Here is a 23,965-nt window from a genome sequence, read left to right as displayed (position 1 = left end):
AACCAGAATGGAGCTGGTAATGCTGGAACCAGAATGGAGCTGGTAATGCTGGAACCAGAATGGAGCTGGTAATGCTGGAACCGGAATGGAGCTGGTAATGCTGGAACCGGAATGGAGCTGGTAATGCTGGAACCGGAATGGAGCTGGTAATGCTGGAACCGGAATGGAGCTGGTAATGCTGGAACCGGAATGGAGCTGGTAATGCTGGAACCGGAATGAAGCTGGTAATGCTGGAACCAGAGTGGAGCTGGTAATGCTGGAACCGGAATGAAGCTGGTAATGCTGGAACCAGAATGGAGCTGGTAATGCTGGAACCGGAATGGAGCTGGTAATGCTGGAACCGGAATGGAGCTGGTAATGCTGGAACCGGAATGGAGCTGGTAATGCTAGAACCAGAATGGAGCTGGTAATGCTGGAACCGGAATGGAGCTGGTAATGCTGGAACCGGAATGGAGCTGGTAATGCTGGAACCAGAGTGGAGCTGGTAATGCTGGAACCAGAATGGAGCTGGTAATGCTGGAACCGGAGTGGAGCTGGTAATGCTGGAACCGGAATGGAGCTGGTAATGCTGGAACCGGAATGGAGCTGGTAATGCTGGAACCAGAGTGGAGCTGGTAATGCTGGAACCGGAATGGAGCTGGTAATGCTGGAACCGGAATGGAGCTGGTAATGCTGGAACCGGAATGGAGCTGGTAATGCTGGAACCGGAATGGAGCTGGTAATGCTGGAACCGGAATGGAGCTGGTAATGCTAGAACCGGAATGGAGCTGGTAATGCTGGAACCGGAATGGAGCTGGTAATGCTGGAACCGGAATGGAGCTGGTAATGCTGGAACCGGAGTGGAGCTGGTAATGCTGGAACCAGAATGGAGCTGGTAATGCTGGAACCGGAATGGAGCTGGTAATGCTGGAACCGGAATGGAGCTGGTAATGCTGGAACCGGAATGGAGCTGGTAATGCTGGAACCGGAATGGAGCTGGTAATGCTAGAACCAGAATGGAGCTGGTAATGCTGGAACCGGAATGGAGCTGGTAATGCTGGAACCGGAATGGAGCTGGTAATGCTGGAACCAGAGTGGAGCTGGTAATGCTGGAACCAGAGTGGAGCTGGTAATGCTGGAACCAGAATGGAGCTGGTAATGCTGGAACCAGAGTGGAGCTGGTAATGCTGGAACCGGAATGGAGCTGGTAATGCTGGAACCGGAATGGAGCTGGTAATGCTGGAACCAGAGTGGAGCTGGTAATGCTGGAACCGGAATGGAGCTGGTAATGCTGGAACCAGAGTGGAGCTGGTAATGCTGGAACCAGAATGGAGCTGGTAATGCTGGAACCGGAATGGAGCTGGTAATGCTGGAACCGGAATGGAGCTGGTAATGCTGGAACCGGAATGGAGCTGGTAATGCTGGAACCGGAATGGAGCTGGTAATGCTGGAACCGGAATGGAGCTGGTAATGCTGGAACCGGAATGGAGCTGGTAATGCTGGAACTGGAATTGAACCGGACTGGAGCCGGAATGCAGACTGCACTGTCTGAACTGGAACAACAGAAAGGATTGCAGACTGCTGGGAACCAGGTTGGTGTTTGAAATAACAATGTTGCACTGGTAACAAGTAAGGGCTTCAGGAAGTCTTTTTATAGTAGTTGTTGATTCCTTATTGGAGACTGCTGTCAGAAGCAGCACTCTGAGTTGCTGAGATGGATCAGGTGACCATATCCAAGATGGCAGCTCCCAGGAACTGGTTTTGGAGGGAAACCTGAAGTGGAGGCTGCTATCCCCTGATTGGCTGGGGGGAATCATGTGACCAAATCCAAGATGGCAGCACCCATACCATGATTCTGGAGGGATCTCTGGAGTGGAGACAGACTGGGCAGCATCTTACAGAGATGTCTGAAACCAGCAGAGCCTGAGGACCGCAGGGACAGCTTGGAAAGGCAGCGAAGAGGTGACAGAACCTGAGAGCCTGATGTGTGACAGATTGCAGTCACATTAGACAATGCCAGACAAAATGCAGACTTTGGTGAGTAACTATCCTCTAGCATCATAGGACAGGAAGCCTAATTAGCCAGTGACATTGTCCAATCACAATGCTTATCCAGACACTGCCCTCACACACTGGAGTCTTGTAAGCAGAGTAAATGTGTACTAAATTATCAGCATGTCCTAGCCCTAGATTTACTCTAGTCTAAGTTCCCCTGGTGGACATATAGGTGTAAAAAAAACATGAAACAGCCTCTATATGTCCCTCTGACCAACTGCAACTAGCGATAAGAGGGAAGGAGAACAACAGGGCATCGGGGTAGAGTTGAGCAGGGTATAGAGGGACCAAAAGGGAAAATCACAACACAGAATGATGCCAGCACAGAGTGGGGGAGAGTATCAGGGCAGAGTAGGAGAAAGATGGGCAACAGTGGAAAGCAGAAGTTCAGAGCAGGATACAGAGACAGATCATTATATAGAGTGCAACATACAGAGCATTCAAGGACCGAGGCTGGAGAGCAGGGGCAGATTGGAAACTTAAAGTGGCCCTGGAAAAAAAATTCTGAAAGTGGCCTCATGTAGTCAGGACCAAATCAATGGTAGGCGGGGCTAGTATGGTAGTCGGCGGAGTTAGCACACCATTAGCCCTAGCCACATTGATTTTAGACTAGCTGAATGCTATATGCAATGGTAGGCAGAGTCACAGCAACAGAAGGTGGAGCCTGTCACAGTTGTCAGAGCTAACACACTGGTAGGCGGAGCTAACACAAGTAGTCAGAGACCAGCATGCATATCGGTTATGTGAGTGGAGCAGCTTGAACCAGCAGCAGGAAGTTCTCAGGATTAGTATTAATTTAATATTAGCTGGATCTCCCACCAGATCAAAAGTCTCCCTAGCAGAATAAATTTTAAAAAAACAACACCTTGCCTCTGCCTACCTGTATGCAAGCCTTTAGGGTGTCCCAACCATGGGGGTGTGTGTACTTCTTCTTGGGAACAGGGTGGACACGGTGGATTTCAAAGATAGAGAAACATATTTTAAAGATAACTGATTACTTGTCAACACACAAGCATGACCCCAAAAAAAAATTCTTAAAATTTCACAAAAATGTTCCCATGGATGCGCCAAACAAAATGTATTGCAAGGTTTACACTGTTCTGCATGATAATTTGGCCAGTATTAGTGATAAATATACAATACAAATAGCACCCTAGTGACTGTGATTGTTATACAAAACAGAGAGCATACTTGTGTCTGCCATACAATAGAATGCATCCTAGTGACCACCACACAATAGAGAGCATCCTAGTGACCGCCATACAATACAGAGAGCATACTTGTGTCTGCCATACAATAGAGAGCATCCTAGTGACCGCCATTCAATACAAAGTGCATCCTAGGGATCACCATAAAATACAGAGAGGATCCTAGTGACCGCCATACAAATGTCTTTAAAGGCAAAACTTGCCCTTAAAGACATTGCCATTTTAAATTTAGCTGTCAAACTTGCCGAACATCGGCGCAGAAATCCAAGTATAATACGGGCAGCACGGCGGCTAAGTGGTTAGCACTTCTGCCTCACAGCTCTGGGGTCATGAGTTCAATTCCATGGCCTTATCTGTGTGGAGTTTGTATGCTCTTCCCGTATTTATGTGGGTTTCCTACGGGTGCTCCGGTGTCCTCCCACACTCCAAAAACATACTAGTAGGTTAATTGGCTGCTATCAAAATTGACCCTAGTGTCTCTGTCTCTGTATGTTAGGGAGCTTAGCTTGTAAGCCCCAATGGGGCAGGGACTGATGTGAACGAGTTCTCTGTACAGCGCTGCGGATTCAATGGCGCTATATAAATAAATGGTGATGATGATGATAATACATTTACCCTGAGGAGTTACGAGACCAGCAGCAGCAAGGCAATTGATGAACTGGCTCAGATAGCCAGAAAGGCAGTCTCTTAAAGGCTCTAGGAGTAATGATGAAGGCTTAACCCATTGCAGGCAGGATCAAAGGCAGTGCAGGCTCTAGAGAAGAGATACTAATATTCATGGCGGCAGCCATGCAGCAGATCGTGACACATTCAATGCAGAGAGCATCCGCATAATACAAAGAGCATTTTTATTTTAAGTATTTCTTTATTAAAAGCTGCATAACATGAACACATTACACATCAGTAAAGTCAGTACAGGAATATGATAAGATATAAGCATCCAATATTTTATAATAAACATCTCACATGAGCAATAGTAAAAGAGAACGCCAGCACATAACCTCCCATGGTGCTTTAGGGTTTTTGACGAGTTTTGTATTTTCTCAAGTGACGGTCTCTTCTAACAAAGGTGGGCTAATTAAAGGGGCCTCTTCCTAACTTTATAATACCAGTGCAATCACAATCTTTATTTTCAAGTTATTTATGAAGATGCCCCTTTAAATAGCCGCCGTTTGAAGAAACCATCCTTGACTCCAAGAGGATGATACACGTTGGAGGGAACAAGCAACTTTGTCACTGTGTTGGATTTGGTCTCTGCAGGCATCCATATCCCTGCGGTCAGCTGGCATCCAACACAAGGAATTGAAGTGTCACTTGATTGGTGGTGTGTAGCAAGGACTGACTCTCTGTGACCATCAGCAACAAACAGGTTAAATTAGGGAAAGAACTCAGGGTATGATTACAGTCTCTGGGATGTTTTGTGAACTGTCTCTAAAGTATATGGATCCATAGTGGTGATTCACACACATTATTTCCACTAAAAGAACTATAACATTTCTGTATAATCACCATCTCTCTCCTCAGTTATGTTATACAGTGGGTAACAATAACATTACATATGACGACACCTGGAGATTATATATAGGAACATCGGGAGTGACGTTGAACATATAGGGGCATATTCACTTAGGTTTCCGGTCCGCGATAACGCAAACCTGCGCAGTATTGCCAGTAATACCGTATCGCAACAATGTGGATTTTTGTTCGCAACCCTATGGGGTGTATGTAAGATAGGGGTGACAGACCCTGCGCTCTATAGAGGGTGTATGTAAGATAGGGGTGACAGACCCTGCGCTCTATAGAGGGTGTATGTAAGATAGGGGTGACAGACCCTGCGCTCTATAGAGGGTGTATGTAAGATAGGGGTGACAGACCCTGCGCTCTATAGAGGGTGTATGTAAGATAGGGGTGACAGACCCTGCGCTCTATAGAGGGTGTATGTAAGATAGGGGTGACAGACCCTGCGCTCTATAGAGGGTGTATGTAAGATAGGGGTGACAGACCCTGCGCTCTATAGAGGATGTATGTAAGATAGGGGTGACAGACCCTGCGCTCTATAGAGGGTGTATGTAAGATAGGGGTGACAGCTCTTACTCTAGAGGGTGTATGTAAGATAGGGGTGACAGCTCTTACTCTAGAGGGTGTATGTAAGATAGGGGTGACAGATCTTACTCTAGAGGGTGTATGTAAGATAGGGGTGACAGATCTTACTCTAGAGGGTGTATGTAAGATAGGGGTGACAGCTCTTACTCTAGAGGGTGTATGTAAGATAGGGGTGACAGATCTTACTATAGAGGGTGTATGTAAGATAGGGGTGACAGATCTTACTATAGAGGGTGTATGTAAGATAGGGGTGACAGCTCTTACTATAGAGGGTGTATGTAAGATAGGGGTGACAGCTCTTACTCTAGAGGGTGTATGTAAGATAGGGGTGACAGCTCTTACTATAGAGGGTGTATGTAAGATAGGGGTGACAGACCCTGCGCTCTATAGAGGGTGTATGTAAGATAGGGGTGACAGACCCTGCGCTCTATAGAGGGTGTATGTAAGATAGGGGTGACAGACCCTGCGCTCTATAGAGGGTGTATGTAAGATAGGGGTGACAGACCCTGCGCTCTATAGAGGGTGTATGTAAGATAGGGGTGACAGACCCTGCGCTCTATAGAGGGTGTATGTAAGATAGGGGTGACAGACCCTGCGCTCTATAGAGGGTGTATGTAAGATAGGGGTGACAGACCCTGCGCTCTATAGAGGGTGTATGTAAGATAGGGGTGACAGACCCTGCGCTCTTTAGAGGGTGTATGTAAGATAGGGGTGACAGACCCTGCGCTCTATAGAGGGTGTATGTAAGATAGGGGTGACAGACTCTGCGCTCTTTAGAGGGTGTATGTAAGATAGGGGTGACAGCTCTTACTATAGAGGGTGTATGTAAGATAGGGGTGACAGCTCTTACTCTAGAGGGTGTATGTAAGATAGTGGTGACAGACCCTGCGCTCTATAGAGGGTGTATGTAAGATAGGGGTGACAGACTCTGCGCTCTATAGAGGGTGTATGTAAGATAGGGGTGACAGATCTTACTCTAGAGGGTGTATGTAAGATAGGGGTGACAGATCTTACTCTAGAGGGTGTATGTAAGATAGGGGTGACAGATCTTACTCTAGAGGGTGTATGTAAGATAGGGGTGACAGCTCTTACTCTAGAGGGTGTATGTAAGATAGGGGTGACAGATCTTACTCTAGAGGGTGTATGTAAGATAGGGGTGACAGATCTTACTATAGAGGGTGTATGTAAGATAGGGGTGACAGATCTTACTCTAGAGGGTGTATGTAAGATAGGGGTGACAGATCTTACTCTAGAGGGTGTATGTAAGATAGGGGTGACAGCTCTTACTCTAGAGGGTGTATGTAAGATAGGGGTGACAGATCTTACTCTAGAGGGTGTATGTAAGATAGGGGTGACAGATCTTACTATAGAGGGTGTATGTAAGATAGGGGTGACAGACCCTGCGCTCTATAGAGGGTGTATGTAAGATAGGGGTGACAGACTCTGCGCTCTTTAGAGGGTGTATGTAAGATAGGGGTGACAGCTCTTACTATAGAGGGTGTATGTAAGATAGGGGTGACAGATCTTACTCTAGAGGGTGTATGTAAGATAGGGGTGACAGCTCTTACTCTAGAGGGTGTATGTAAGATAGGGGTGACAGATCTTACTATAGAGGGTGTATGTAAGATAGGGGTGACAGATCTTACTCTAGAGGGTGTATGTAAGATAGGGGTGACAGCTCTTACTCTAGAGGGTGTATGTAAGATAGGGGTGACAGCTCTTACTATAGAGGGTGTATGTAAGATAGGGGTGACAGATCTTACTATAGAGGGTGTATGTAAGATAGGGGTGACAGATCTTACTATAGAGGGTGTATGTAAGATAGGGGTGACAGCTCTTACTCTAGAGGGTGTATGTAAGATAGGGGTGACAGCTCTTACTATAGAGGGTGTATGTAAGATAGGGGTGACAGCTCTTACTCTAGAGGGTGTATGTAAGATAGGGGTGACAGCTCTTACTCTAGAGGGTGTATGTAAGATAGGGGTGACAGCTCTTACTCTAGAGGGTGTATGTAAGATAGGGGTGACAGCTCTTACTCTAGAGGGTGTATGTAAGATAGGGGTGACAGACCCTGCGCTCTATAGAGGGTGTATGTAAGATAGGGGTGACAGATCTTACTCTAGAGGGTGTATGTAAGATAGGGGTGACAGATCTTACTCTAGAGGGTGTATGTAAGATAGGGGTGACAGCTCTTACTCTAGAGGGTGTATGTAAGATAGGGGTGACAGCTCTTACTATAGAGGGTGTATGTAAGATAGGGGTGACAGATCTTACTCTAGAGGGTGTATGTAAGATAGGGGTGACAGCTCTTACTCTAGAGGGTGTATGTAAGATAGGGGTGACAGATCTTACTCTAGAGGGTGTATGTAAGATAGGGGTGACAGATCTTACTATAGAGGGTGTATGTAAGATAGGGGTGACAGCTCTTACTCTAGAGGGTGTATGTAAGATAGGGGTGACAGATCTTACTCTAGAGGGTGTATGTAAGATAGGGGTGACAGATCCTACTCTAGAGGGTGTATGTAAGATAGGGGTGACAGATCTTACTCTAGAGGGTGTATGTAAGATAGGGGTGACAGATCTTACTCTAGAGGGTGTATGTAAGATAGGGGTGACAGATCTTACTATAGAGGGTGTATGTAAGATAGGGGTGACAGCTCTTACTCTAGAGGGTGTATGTAAGATAGGGGTGACAGATCCTACTCTAGAGGGTGTATGTAAGATAGGGGTGACAGATCCTACTCTAGAGGGTGTATGTAAGATAGGGGTGACAGCTCTTACTCTAGAGGGTGTATGTAAGATAGGGGTGACAGATCTTACTCTAGAGGGTGTATGTAAGATAGGGGTGACAGATCTTACTCTAGAGGGTGTATGTAAGATAGGGGTGACAGCTCTTACTATAGAGGGTGTATGTAAGATAGGGGTGACAGATCTTACTATAGAGGGTGTATGTAAGATAGGGGTGACAGATCCTACTCTAGAGGGTGTATGTAAGATAGGGGTGACAGATCTTACTCTAGAGGGTGTATGTAAGATAGGGGTGACAGCTCTTACTCTAGAGGGTGTATGTAAGATAGGGGTGACAGCTCTTACTCTAGAGGGTGTATGTAAGATAGGGGTGACAGATCTTACTATAGAGGGTGTATGTAAGATAGGGGTGACAGCTCTTACTCTAGAGGGTGTATGTAAGATAGGGGTGACAGATCTTACTATAGAGGGTGTATGTAAGATGGGGTGACAGATCTTACTATAGAGGGTGTATGTAAGATAGGGGTGACAGCTCTTACTCTAGAGGGTGTATGTAAGATAGGGGTGACAGATCTTACTATAGAGGGTGTATGTAAGATAGGGGTGACAGCTCTTACTCTAGAGGGTGTATGTAAGATAGGGGTGACAGATCTTACTCTAGAGGGTGTATGTAAGATAGGGGTGACAGACCCTGCGCTCTATAGAGGGTGTATGTAAGATAGGGGTGACAGATCTTACTATAGAGGGTGTATGTAAGATAGGGGTGACAGCTCTTACTCTAGAGGGTGTATGTAAGATAGGGGTGACAGATCTTACTATAGAGGGTGTATGTAAGATAGGGGTGACAGCTCTTACTCTAGAGGGTGTATGTAAGATAGGGGTGACAGATCTTACTATAGAGGGTGTATGTAAGATAGGGGTGACAGCTCTTACTCTAGAGGGTGTATGTAAGATAGGGGTGACAGATCTTACTATAGAGGGTGTATGTAAGATAGGGGTGACAGATCTTACTCTAGAGGGTGTATGTAAGATAGGGGTGACAGATCTTACTATAGAGGGTGTATGTAAGATAGGGGTGACAGCTCTTACTCTAGAGGGTGTATGTAAGATAGGGGTGACAGATCTTACTATAGAGGGTGTATGTAAGATAGGGGTGACAGACCCTGCGCTCTATAGAGGGTGTATGTAAGATAGGGGTGACAGACCCTGCGCTCTATAGAGGGTGTATGTAAGATAGGGGTGACAGATCTTACTCTAGAGGGTGTATGTAAGATAGGGGTGACAGATCTTACTCTAGAGGGTGTATGTAAGATAGGGGTGACAGCTCTTACTCTAGAGGGTGTATGTAAGATAGGGGTGACAGATCTTACTCTAGAGGGTGTATGTAAGATAGGGGTGACAGCTCTTACTCTAGAGGGTGTATGTAAGATAGGGGTGACAGCTCTTACTCTAGAGGGTGTATGTAAGATAGGGGTGACAGCTCTTACTCTAGAGGGTGTATGTAAGATAGGGGTGACAGCTCTTACTCTAGAGGGTGTATGTAAGATAGGGGTGACAGCTCTTACTCTAGAGGGTGTATGTAAGATAGGGGTGACAGCTCTTACTATAGAGGGTGTATGTAAGATAGGGGTGACAGATCTTACTCTAGAGGGTGTATGTAAGATAGGGGTGACAGATCTTACTCTAGAGGGTGTATGTAAGATAGGGGTGACAGATCTTACTCTAGAGGGTGTATGTAAGATAGGGGTGACAGATCTTACTCTAGAGGGTGTATGTAAGATAGGGGTGACAGATCTTACTATAGAGGGTGTATGTAAGATAGGGGTGACAGCTCTTACTCTAGAGGGTGTATGTAAGATAGGGGTGACAGATCTTACTATAGAGGGTGTATGTAAGATAGGGGTGACAGATCTTACTCTAGAGGGTGTATGTAAGATAGGGGTGACAGATCTTACTATAGAGGGTGTATGTAAGATAGGGGTGACAGCTCTTACTCTAGAGGGTGTATGTAAGATAGGGGTGACAGCTCTTACTCTAGAGGGTGTATGTAAGATAGGGGTGACAGATCTTACTCTAGAGGGTGTATGTAAGATAGGGGTGACAGCTCTTACTCTAGAGGGTGTATGTAAGATAGGGGTGACAGATCTTACTATAGAGGGTGTATGTAAGATAGGGGTGACAGACCCTGCGCTCTATAGAGGGTGTATGTAAGATAGGGGTGACAGACCCTGCGCTCTATAGAGGGTGTATGTAAGATAGGGGTGACAGATCTTACTCTAGAGGGTGTATGTAAGATAGGGGTGACAGATCTTACTCTAGAGGGTGTATGTAAGATAGGGGTGACAGCTCTTACTCTAGAGGGTGTATGTAAGATAGGGGTGACAGATCTTACTATAGAGGGTGTATGTAAGATAGGGGTGACAGCTCTTACTCTAGAGGGTGTATGTAAGATAGGGGTGACAGATCTTACTATAGAGGGTGTATGTAAGATAGGGGTGACAGATCTTACTCTAGAGGGTGTATGTAAGATAGGGGTGACAGATCTTACTATAGAGGGTGTATGTAAGATAGGGGTGACAGCTCTTACTCTAGAGGGTGTATGTAAGATAGGGGTGACAGATCTTACTATAGAGGGTGTATGTAAGATAGGGGTGACAGACCCTGCGCTCTATAGAGGGTGTATGTAAGATAGGGGTGACAGACCCTGCGCTCTATAGAGGGTGTATGTAAGATAGGGGTGACAGATCTTACTCTAGAGGGTGTATGTAAGATAGGGGTGACAGATCTTACTCTAGAGGGTGTATGTAAGATAGGGGTGACAGCTCTTACTCTAGAGGGTGTATGTAAGATAGGGGTGACAGATCTTACTCTAGAGGGTTATATTATCGCAATCCCTGTGATAGTTAACATATAAGTTAGTATTGCGAGACCATATATCATGACAAGTATCAAGTAAATTAGTATTACATGATGTCATTTGAGGTTGGTATACACATAACTTGGTGTATAATCCTTTAATGTAACTGTGTTTTTAGGGACATGAAATTAAACAATTCTATAATGTCTTGTTATACATCCACAGTACAGTAAATAGCTGGTTTGCAGTGCTATTATCAATGGGAATATATATGGTATCTCCTTTAATTATAGTATGAAGTTAATAGTGCAAAGGGGGATATCTGTAATGGAAGATGTCTACATCCAAATGGCATATGTAGGTCAAAGGGGAAACCAGGAGGGTCTGATATGTACACGGCGAACAGCTCTGATATTTAAAAGAATATACAGCTTCCTTTTAGACAACAGGGGTAAATATAATTAGCAATGCACAGGTTCCCTATTATGTGATTATAGGGTCCACTAGGTGGTGGCAGCATATAGCTGTACCTGTTTCCCCTTAGATATGTGCTGTATATGATTTCACTGTCCTCCCCTCATATGTTCTGCCCCTATTTAATTATTCCATCTATGAGCCCATATCAGTCCCGTTTAATAAAAAAAGAGGTAGTGTCATAACTTATGTGGTAGCAGGCGCAGCTACTTGCCGCTCGCCAACTTTTGTGACATCCGACTCGGAGTACATTTCGCCGTATTGGCTTAGTCATGGAAATCGCACCCCTTCAGAATAAACTCATTATTTGTTTTACATGGATATGTAGATGAGGATAGTCCAATCCCTCGAGCGAATCATAACTCCCTTTTTTGTTCATATTACCCAGTATTGTCTATTACAGTTTATCCCCAATTATAAAGCGCTACGGTATTTGCTGTAATGCTGATGATGTATTATTCTGGATATAGTAAGCAAACTTTAAGATAAAACATGCTGGAGGGCTGGTGTAAGTACTTGTGATGATGTATAGCTGCTGCTGATTGGCTAACTGAGGACTGACCTATTATTCAGCTACATTATATCAAGTCTATTCATATTACTTGTCATTTCCATATGGACAGGCAAGACGATTCCCATTTAATTTGGAAAGGCGTAAGCAACAGCTGTAGAGGTGTAATATTTTAGGTTTTTTTAATATGGTAAATGTGACTTTCACTTGTATTAATAACATTCTCTCGTGTGTAAGACTGTATTACCCTATTTGTATATCATATAATGCATTAAAACATACACAACCTAATAATGTATTCAATGTATTAGTGGGATAATCAGCTTTTGCATTGAGTACCAACACGTACGCCTAACGCTTATGTATAGCATGCTTCTGTCATGTGTACATACAGTGGTGTGCTGTGTACAAGTACTTCTCTTTTCAAGTGACCTCAACAACTGCACATATGGAGAGAAGTACATTAGTGAGTATAGCTACAATTTAGTTTCATGTATATGAGCTTATGTAAATGGTTTTTCTTCTGTGTGAATGTTCTGTTGTGCAACAAGAGCTGATAGCCATGCAAAGCACTTCCCACACTCAGAACATGAAAATGGCTACTTACCTGTATGAAGTGTCTGATGTGCAACAAAAGCTGATTTCCTTACAAAGCACTTCCCACACTCAGAACATGAAAATGGTTTCTCACCTGTGTGAATTCTCTGATGTATAGCAACAGCTGATTTCTGTGTAAAACATTTCCCACACTCAGAACATGAAAATGGCTTATCACCTGTGTGAATTCTCTGATGTATAACAAGATCTGATTTCTGTGTAAAACATTTCCCACAATCAGAACATGAAAATGGCTTCTCCCCTGAATGAATTCTCTGATGTATAACAAGAACTGATTTCTGTGCAAAACATTTTCCACACCCAGAACACGAAAATGGTTTCTCACCTGTGTGAATTCTCTGATGCGTAACAAGAGCTGATTTATGTGTAAAACATTTCCCACAATCAGAACATGAAAATGGCTTCTCACCTGTGTGATTTCTCTGATGTATAACAAGATCTGACTTATGTGTAAAACACTTTGCACACCCAGAACATGCAAATGGTTTTTCACCTGTGTGAATTCTCTGATGTGTAACAAGATCTGATTTCTGTGCAAAACATTTTCCACACACAGAACATGAAAATGGTTTCTCACCTGTGTGAGTTCTCTGATGTATAACAAGAACTGATTTCTGTGCAAAACATTTCCCACACCCAGAACATGAAAATGGCTTCTCACCTGTGTGAATTCTATGATGTGTAACAAGAGCTGATTTATGTGCAAAACATTTCCCACAATCAGAACATGAAAATGGCTTCTCACCTGTGTGATTTCTCCGATGTATAACAAGATCTGACTTATCTGTAAGACACTTTCTACAACCAGAAGACAAAAATGGTTTCTCACGTGTGTGAATTCTCTGATGTGTAACAAGGTCTAACTTATGTGTAAAACACTTCCCACACCCAGAACATGGGAATGGTTTCTCACCTGTGTGAATTCTCTGATGTGTAACAAGAGCTGATTTCTGTGCAAAACATTTTCCACACCCAGAACATGAAAATGGTTTCTCACCTGTGTGAGTTCTCTGATGTGTAACAAGAGATGACTTTTGTGTAAAGCACTTCCCACACCCAGAACATGAAAATGGTTTCTCACCTGTGTGAGTTCTCTGGTGTGTAATAAGTTCTGACTTATATCTAAAACATTTTCCACACTCAGAACATGTACATGGTTTTACACCCGTGTGAAGTCTGTGATGTGTAACTAGAGCAGATCTCTCTCTAAAATATTCTCCGCTCTCAGAACCTGTAAATGGCTTGTCACCGGTCTTTTTTAGCTGATGGGTAATAACCTTTTTGATCTTTGGAAAACATTTGGCATCTATAGACCTGGGAAATATCTTATCTACTCTAAGAGCTGTAGTATCTGTACCACTATGTGAGCTATGAAGAGAACATTCCCCATGATGAGCAGGATCAGATGATATATCTGCAGTGTGAAGTACGGGATGTATAACTGGGGTAATAGGGTTTTCTCCTGGAGAATCTCGTGTTATTTCATTATCTTCTATTTCACTATCTGGAGTTAATATGAGATGTTCCTGCGAGGTATTCCTGCTGGCACGTCCGTCTGTTGGGAATAAAATAAATACATGTAAATATGAATGTTTACAGGGAACAAGTTCAATTTTCCTCTGAGGACTATACTGAAAGGTTCCAAATTACTGTTGAATGAGTACATGCACGATGCTTTAAGGTATAATTTATAACTGGTCTGACATTGTAAACTGCCCTATATTTATAGTGTGTTTACATGGTTATTTTATCCGTTTGTAATACATGCGACAATCACTTCTGTCCTGCTCCTCCTTCCTGGGCTCAGACCTTGATCTCCAAACCCCCTCTCCCCTTTCTGCTTGCTTCATCAAAATTAGATCCCTTGTACCTTTTTGTATCTTGATATGGTTTGTAACTGTATAACGTTTTGTATTACATAACGTTTTGTAATCTACTGTATTTTGCTGTATGCTGTTCTCACAGTACTGCTGACTCTTTGCAGCGCCTTAGACATAAATGATAATAAAACACATGAAATGAATGCTGCTGCCTCCAGGTTTGCAGAAGAGATGCACAATATCCATGAAAGACAGAAAAGCTGCACATGTAGCAGCACACACTGGGTATTGTGTTTGCGTAATGTTTATATTAACACTTATATGTACTCTAGAAACTTATAGCAGAATTGTGTATCTTTATGGGACTTTGTGATACCTGCCCGTTCAGACCATCAGGTGCTGTTTATATAAATGTCTCTGTAAATATAATAAAGTGATAAAAGTACAGTGTGTTGTAAAATGTTTATGTAGGAATAATTTGCTCTTTTTATAATGATTTACTACAGAGACAAAGGATACAACAATCAATGTAATAACATGCCTGAAGATGACACCACAATGTCTGGTATTCTATATCCTAACAAGATGAGAAGCCAGTCAGTGCTCCATCTACCATCTTATTTTCCTTAAGTAAAGGTGTAACAATGTAAGAAAATCTTGCATTTCGGTCTCAAGATAGTTGTATCTGACCCCAATGTGAACCAGATAGTTGTGTACGTTATTCCTAATGTCAGTTTAAGGGCCTATGATTTGGCCTCTCTGTTCCTCCTGGAGAATGGTACAGGTGCCTTTGACACGTGGTTTCCAAAATGTGGGACCCGCTGAGAGGGGATCACCGGTGAAAAGGAGTCCCCCCAAGATGCTGCTGATCACAGACATAAACACACAACAGAATCAAAATACAGGAATTATTAACCTTTATTTATAGGGTGCACATGAGGTCCGCAGCGCTGTACAGAGGGTAAAGAATAAGACAGTAAAGGGTAAAACAGTAAACAAATAACACTACAACTCTCAACACAGCTACTGGGGTGCAAGGAATATATTCAGTGCTGGCTCAAACCTTTGCCCATTAGTGTTGGTGCAACTAACAGGTTCAAAGCCACTGAAAGAGGTTCAAAGACAATAGAGGAGTGGAGGCAATGGACAAAGAGTCCAAGGAGGAGGTGCGCTGTGTAGCTGGTGAAAGTTATAGGTAATGAGAACAGGAGGGAAGAGGGCCCTAATCACTAGAGCTTGCAATCTAAATGGAAAGGGGCAGGCAAGCAGGTGACACCTGGGGGTGAGCCAATGTAAGGAGATCTGAGGGCATGAAGTAAGAGTGAGATATATGGAGGATTTAAGAGGGTGAGGTGTACTACATGGTGAAATGGTTAAGTGGATGACTGGTAGGTTTTCTAAACCAGTGGGTTTTTTGAAGTTATACAGGCTAGGAGATAGAGTGAACAAGGGAGATTGTTCCAGTGGTGGGGGCAGCACGGAAAAATCTTGAATAATGGAGTGAGATGTGGTTACCAGAGGGGAGGAAAGGTGACTGTCATTGACCGACAGGAGAGTGCGGGAGGGAGTATGTATGGAGAGAAGGTTGGAGATGTAGGGAGAAGTGGAGTTGGAGAGGACCTTGTACATGAGGGTGAGGAGTTTGAAGAGGGTTTTGTAAAGGAAGTGGAGCCAGTCTAAGGTTTGGCAGAGACGGGAGGCAGGTGGGGAGCGGCAAGAGAGGAAGTTAAGTTTAGCTGCAGCATTAAGTATAGGTGTAAGAGGAGCGAGATGGAAATGGGGGAGGCCAGTAAGGAGAAGTTTGCAGTAGTCGAGATGAGAAATGATCAGTGAGTGGATAAGACTTTTGGTGGCATGTTGGTAGAGCAAGGATCTCATATGGGCCATGTTGCAGAGCTGGAAGCGACAGTATTGGGCAAGAGATTCAATGTGAGGGTTGAGGGAGGAGTCAAGAATTACACCCAGGCAGTGGAGTCAGGGAACAGAGGAGATAGTGGTTTTGTCAACAGTGATCGGCAGTGGAGAAGACTCTTGATGGAAGGAAAACAGTAAGTTCAGTTTTGGCCAAGCTTGAGACAGCGCAAGGAAATAAAGGAGAAGTTGGCGGAGAAGCAACTGGACACCCTGGAGAGGAGCGAAGGAGAAAGATCAGAAGATGAGAGGTAGATGTGAGTGTCGTCGGCACAGAAGTGGTACTGATAAGTTCACCCAGGGAGGAGGTGTACAGAGAAAAAAAGCAGAGGGCCAAGGTCAGAACCCTGTGGGACTCCACGGGAAGGAGGAATTAGAAGTAGAAACAGAGGAGTGGTTGGCGAGGTAGAAGATAAACCATGTAAGGATGGTGTCAGAAAGGCCAGTGGTGCGAAGGGTGTGGAGTAGAAGGGTGAATCACAGTGTCAAATGCAGCAGAGGTCCAGGAGAATAAGCAGGGAGAAGTAGCCCCTGGAACTGTCCGGGAAGAAATCAAGCCAGATTGAATAGTATCAAGGAGTTGTCAGACAGGTAGCTGCTAAGACGCTTGTAGACAAGCCGCTCAAGTATTTTGGAGGCAAAAGGGAGAAGAAAAATGGGGCAGAAGGTAGAGGAGTGAGGTGGGGTCAAGATAGGGATTTTTATGAATGGGTGAGGCAAGAGCATGTTTAAACAATGACGGGAAGATTCCAGTGGAGTAGGACAGATTGAAGAGTTGAGCAGGAAGTGGGGGAGAGGGAACAAAGGACATGAGAGGGGATGGGATCCAGGGGGCAGGGTGAGGGTGGAGAGGATAATATAAGAGAATGAACTTCTTCACTCATAGCGGGGCGGAAGAGATTGTTTTAGTGACTTTACAGAAAAAAGTCACATATTCTCCTTGTTCAAACTGTTTATTACTGACCTGTGCTGATATCTGTAGGGATTTCCTCCACCTTACACTGCTGATCACCCCTCATATACATCTTTTCATCTTCTATAGATTCTACCTTAATATCAGTCTGGTCTTCACTCTTCATAACCCACAAAACAATAAAATAACACTTTAGTGTACGATTTCATTAATTGAGAATAAACAGTAAAATATCAGTGAATAAAACATAACTACATATTATATAGTGAAAAGTCACTTTGGTATTTGGTGAGAGCCTAAATCCCATCTACCTGATACTCCTGTGGGATATTGTGATTTTCCTCTGTAGAATCCTGTGAATAAAGAGGACGAGGACATCTCTCTGGGGTATTTCTGTTACTGGATCCATCTGTAGGAGACACACAGTGACTGAATACATTGTTTATATGTGATTATCAGATGATGTGTATCTAGGTGGCCTCATAACTGCTCTCTGCTGTAAATAAAGTGTCCTCTTACCCAGTGATGTGAGGGGCTGGTGATCCTCCATCATCACGTCCTTGTACAGACCCTTGTGTCCTTCTAAATACTCCCATTCCTCCATGGAGAGATAGACAGTGACATCCTGACACCTTATAGGAACCTGACACACACAATGATACAGTCATCACCCAGACACATCCCCTGGTGTTACTGTATAATGTCCCATTCCCAGCAGTCACCTCTCCAGTCAGCAGCTGAGTGATCTTGTTGGTGAGGTCCAAGATCTTCTGGTCATTGTTCCTCTCATGTATTAGATAGTGAGGAGGAGGCACCGTGATGGGACTGTCGGTGAATATTCCTGACACACAGGGATGGTTACTGGGTGTCTCACTCTCCCCGGAAGTCTTCTTCACTACTATGTAATCCTGTGTATGGAGAGAGAAATCAATAATAGGGTAAATGAAAAAGCCACCTATTTGTTGTTATTTTTAGGGCCTAAGTGTGCAAATAACGCAGCCGTCCAATGTAAAAATACCGATCCTATATGTAACTGTTTCCTATATACAGGAGAGTGCAGTGTATTCAGCACTTACCTCTCCTGCTATCTTCAGTTGGCCCATGTTCTGTATCCCAGTCTACGGCCGGCCACACAGATGAATCACCTGCTTTACAGAGTCGCACAATCGGCAAGATGACGTGGGAGTGGGAGCTGGCCGGACACTGAAGGTGGCAGGTGAGGGAAGCGTTATATACCCTCTACTAGAGAGTTATTATAGGAAACAGGTACAGGTAGGACAGGGATGGGATTTGTAAATGAATGTCTACTTAGGCTGCAATCACCAAAGTCTCAGGAATGTATTCCTGACACTTTTAAAGTTCTACTTTATCCTGCTGCCGGGTTCTGCCATCGCCCCCTCAAAACCATCAAACTGACTGTCGGGAACCTAGCTGTCTGCAGAATCACTGTCCCGGGCGTCACTAGTGTCGCAAATCTTACCTGTCACTTTTTGGGTAAAAAAAATAAATGTATTACACGTTGCTATCATAGGTATCGGATTTCTCTCGTCCACCTCCCTCCTGTCGGAATGGTAGTCATCGGAAAGATGACTACTACCGTACTGACCCACCTTAATTGTTCAACGGTCCTCAAAAGTTTTACTTGGTAACATAGTAACATGTTTGAGGAGGTTGAAAATAAAAAGACACCAGTCCATGAAGTTCAACCTATTTTGGATCTCCTGCGATCCCGCTCTTACATTTGAAATTGATCCAGATAAAGAAACCGCCAATCTGTTTTAATCAGGAAAAATCCCTCCTAACCCAATGTTGCAGTCCTAGTTCTCCCTGGATCCACTACTAATCTTCATTTAATTAACGGTCATAACCCTGGATGCCCTTTTCAGCTAAAAATTTGTCTAACCCTTTCTTAAACATATCTATTGAATCTGCCATCACAACCTTCCCTGGCAGTGAATTCCATATCTTGACTGCCCTTACTGTAAAGAACCCCTTCCTTTGCTGGTTGTGAAACTTCCTCTCTTCTAAACTTAGGGGATGACCACGTGTCCTGTGTATAGTCCTTGGGGTAAAAACTTCCCATGAAAGTTCTCTATATTGACCCCTAATGTATTTGTACATTCCTTAGATGCCTTTTTTCTAAAGTAAACATACCTAAACTGGATAACCTTTTTTCATAACGTAATGACTTCATACCCTTTATTAATTTTGTCGACCTTCTCTGAATCCTTTCTAAAGCATGTCTGTATCATGATGACGTTTAGATACAGTTTAACAACTGAGGACTCAAATTACTTACTACATGTTCATCTATGCTATTACCACAAGATTGCAAATGTATAAACAGACACCTTCAAATAGGAAACAATTCCAAAAGGAGCCTTATCCTTTATCAAAGTATTTTGCCTTATACAAATTATTTTTTTTTGCTGTATACAAACCGGACCTCAGAAGTTACTACCAACTGTAACTAGCCTCATATGGCGGTCAGCCAATCACTAGCCGCCCAGCGGCCTGGTATGGTCTATAAATAAAGACAATCTCCATTTCACAATTGATTAATCCCTGAGGAAGCCCCATGTTGGGCGAAATGCGTTGGTTTGTTTAAAGACATATTTCTACATTTACCATACTAACCGCAAATCAACTTGCCTGCTCGTCAATTTCATTCATTCAATATTGACTTTAGTGCACGTGTGCGCACACCCGCAAAAATGCCAGGGATCTGTGGCAAGACACAGCAGTATCACTGGCGCTGTGAAGTGGATATTCAGGCTCCAATTAACATCTATACAGGACTGGGTACGTGAAGGAGCTCAAAGAGGACCAGCATTCCACGCAGTTCACCCACAGGGCTACCGACCCTAGAGGACTCCGCTACCGACCCTAGAGGACTCCGCTACCGACCCTAGAGGACTCCGCTATCGACCCTAGAGGACTCCGCTACCGACCCTAGAGGACTCCGCTACCGACCCTAGAGGACTCCGCTACCGACCCTAGAGGACTCCGCTACTTTATTGATGTCCATTGCAACCATACTCCCACTGGTGAGTGAAACTAAAAGTTAACTCAGCTTACATTACTGATGTGACATTACCAGGCTCCATTGTCTGTACATTTGGGATAACTGATTTCCACCACATTAGGAAGGGTTTTTGGAACTACATTTCAACCCTATTCATCATCATCATCATCATTTATTTATATAGCGCAACTGATTCCACAGCGCTGTACAGAGAACTCACTCACATCAGTCCCTGCACCATTAGAGCTTACAGCTCTAACATACACACACAGACAGAGAGAGAGACTAGGGTCAATTTTTGATAGCAGCCAAATAACCTACTAGTATGTTTTTGGAGTGTGAGAGGTAATCGGAGCACCCGGAGGAAACCCACGCAAACACGGGGAGAACATACAAACTCCACACAGATAAGGCCATGGTTGGGAACTGAACTCATGACCCCAGCGCTGTGAGGCAGAAGTGCTAACCACTGAGTACCGTGCTGCCCATATCCATATTACTTTTGGGGGCTGGATCACTTAAAAATAAATTATTGTTTAAATAAATTTAAATTATTAGCGCAGTGCGCTAATTTATATAATTGCAAATGCACTGCTTTTATTGGATTGTCTTGTACTTCTGTATAGGAAATGCATTAATTTCTGAGGTATTGAATTTATAACGTCTGAGACAGTATGTCATGATTTGATTTTATAACTTTGCTAGAGAAAACCCCACTTAGGCTAAATAGATCTTTTTCATCTGTGAGTAACCAACATTTGAATGCCCAGTAGAAGGTCGATATCTGTTGTCACATCTCGCCCCAGTCTGAAATATTGATAATATTGAAATATTATCTGCTTGTTCTGAGGTTGGGACCCAGCATAGAGTAACAATACTCTGCCCGCTAACCTGCTGCTCTGGCCACTGAGAGAGGCCAGAGGGAACATTCCACGGTCATATCCCTGTTATATTACTACAGATAACAGTGATGTCACAGACTCCCTCACCTCTCCAGTCATATCCTGTTATATTACTACAGATAACAGTGATGTCACAGACTCCCTCACCTCTCCAGTCATATCCTGTTATATTACTACAGATAACAGTGATGTCACAGACTCCCTCACCTCTCCAGTCATATCCCTGTTATATTACTACAGATAACAGCGATATCACAGACTCCCTCACCTCTCCAGTCATATCCCTGTTATATTACTACAGATAACAGTGATGTCACAGACTCCCTCATCTCTCCAGTCATATCCCTGTTATATTACTACAGATAACAGTGATGTCACAGACTCCCTCACCTCTCCAGTCATATCCTGTTATATTACTACAGATAACAGTGATGTCACAGACTCCCTCACCTCTCCAGTCATATCACTGTTATATTACTACAGATAACAGTGATGTCACAGACTCCCTCACCTCTCCAGTCATATCCTGTTATATTACTACAGATAACAGTGATGTCACAGACTCCCTCACCTCTCCAGTCATATCCTGTTATATTACTACAGATAACAGTGATGTCACAGACTCCCTCACCTCTCCAGTCATATCCTGTTATATTACTACAGATAACAGTGATGTCACAGACTCCCTCACCTCTCCAGTCATATCCCTGTTATATTACTACAGATAACAGTGATGTCACAGACTCCCTCACCTCTCCAGTCATATCCCTGTTATATTACTACAGATAACAGTGATGTCACAGACTCCCTCACCTCTCCAGTCATATCCCTGTTATATTACTACAGATAACAGTGATGTCACAGACTCCCTCACCACTCCAGTCATATCCTGTTATATTACTACAGATAACAGTGATGTCACAGACTCCCTCACCTCTCCAGTCATATCCTGTTATATTACTACAGATAACAGTGATGTCACAGACTCCCTCACCTCTCCAGTCATATCCCTGTTATATTACTACAGATAACAGTGATGTCACAGACTCCCTCACCTCTCCAGTCATATCCCTGTTATATTACTACAGATAACAGTGATGTCACAGACTCCCTCATCTCTCCAGTCATATCCCTGTTATATTACTACAGATAACAGTGATGTCACAGACTCCCTCACCTCTCCAGTCATATCCCTGTTATATTACTACAGATAACAGTGATGTCACAGACTCCCTCACCTCTCCAGTCATATCCCTGTTATATTACTACAGATAACAGTGATGTCACAGACTCCCTCATCTCTCCAGTCATATCCCTGTTATATTACTACAGATAACAGTGATGTCACAGACTCCCTCATCTCTCCAGTCATATCCCTGTTATATTACTACAGATAACAGTGATGTCACAGACTCCCTCATCTCTCCAGTCATATCCCTGTTATATTACTACAGATAACAGTGATGTCACAGGGTTACTCACCTCTCCAGTCATATCCCTGTTATATTACTACAGATAACAGTGATGTCACAGACTCCCTCATCTCTCCAGTCATATCCCTGTTATATTACTACAGATAACAGTGATGTCACAGACTCCCTCACCTCTCCAGTCATATCCTGTTATATTACTACAGATAACAGTGATGTCACAGACTCCCTCACCTCTCCAGTCATATCCTGTTATATTACTACAGATAACAGTGATGTCACAGACTCCCTCACCTCTCCAGTCATATCCTGTTATATTACTACAGATAACAGTGATGTCACAGACTCCTTCACCTCTCCAGTCATATCCTGTTATATTACTACAGATAACAGTGATGTCACAGACTCCTTCACCTCTCCAGTCATATCGTGTTATATTACTACAGATAACAGTGATGTCACAGACTCCCTCACCTCTCCAGTCATATCCTGTTATATTACTACAGATAACAGTGATATCACAGACTCCCTCACCTCTCCAGTCATATCCTGTTATATTACTACAGATAACAGTGATGTCACAGACTCCCTCACCTCTCCAGTCATATCCTGTTATATTACTACAGATAACAGTGATGTCACAGACTCCCTCACCTCTCCAGTCATATCCTGTTATATTACTACAGATAACAGTGATATCACAGACTCCCTCACCTCTCCAGTCATATCCTGTTATATTACTACAGATAACAGTGATGTCACAGACTCCCTCACCTCTCCAGTCATATCCTGTTATATTACTACAGATAACAGTGATGTCAACAGACTCCCTCACCTCCTCCAGTCATATCCCTGTTATATTACTACAGATAACAGTGATGTCACAGACTCCCTCACCTCTCCAGTCATATCCCTGTTATATTACTACAGATAACAGTGATGTCACAGACTCCCTCACCTCTCCAGTCATATCCCTGTTATATTACTACAGATAACAGTGATGTCACAGACTCCCTCACCTCTCCAGTCATATCCTGTTATATTACTACAGATAACAGTGATGTCACAAGACTCCCTCACCTCTCCAGTCATATCCCTGTTATATTACTACAGATAACAGTGATGTCACAGACTCCCTCACCTCTCCAGTCATATCCCTGTTATATTACTACAGATAACAGTGATGTCACAGACTCCCTCACCTCTCCAGTCATATCCCTGTTATATTACTACAGATAACAGTGATGTCACAGACTCCTCACCTCTCCAGTCATATCCTGTTATATTACTACAGATAACAGTGATGTCACAGACTCCCTCACTTCTCCAGTCATATCCTGTTATATTACTACAGATAACAGTGATGTCACAGACTCCCTCACCTCTCCAGTCATATCCTGTTATATTACTA

At 43.6% G+C, this 23,965-nt stretch overlaps 1 protein-coding gene and 1 pseudogene across 3 annotated transcripts in view; one reads left to right on the top strand and one right to left on the bottom strand.

Annotated features, from left to right (window-relative positions):
• LOC142160089 (uncharacterized) overlaps positions 1 to 23,965 on the top strand; it is a 122,090-nt gene that overhangs the window by 54,462 nt on the left and 43,663 nt on the right. The gene's annotated exons all lie outside the window — the stretch shown is intronic.
• Positions 11,070 to 18,101, bottom strand: LOC142160101 (uncharacterized; annotated as a pseudogene).

Source organism: Mixophyes fleayi, chromosome 6 (assembly GCF_038048845.1).
Source record: "Mixophyes fleayi isolate aMixFle1 chromosome 6, aMixFle1.hap1, whole genome shotgun sequence".
Taxonomy (NCBI): Eukaryota; Metazoa; Chordata; class Amphibia; order Anura; family Limnodynastidae; genus Mixophyes; species Mixophyes fleayi.
The sequence above is the reverse complement of the archived record's forward strand: the minus strand, read 5'-3'. Positions and strand labels throughout refer to the sequence as shown.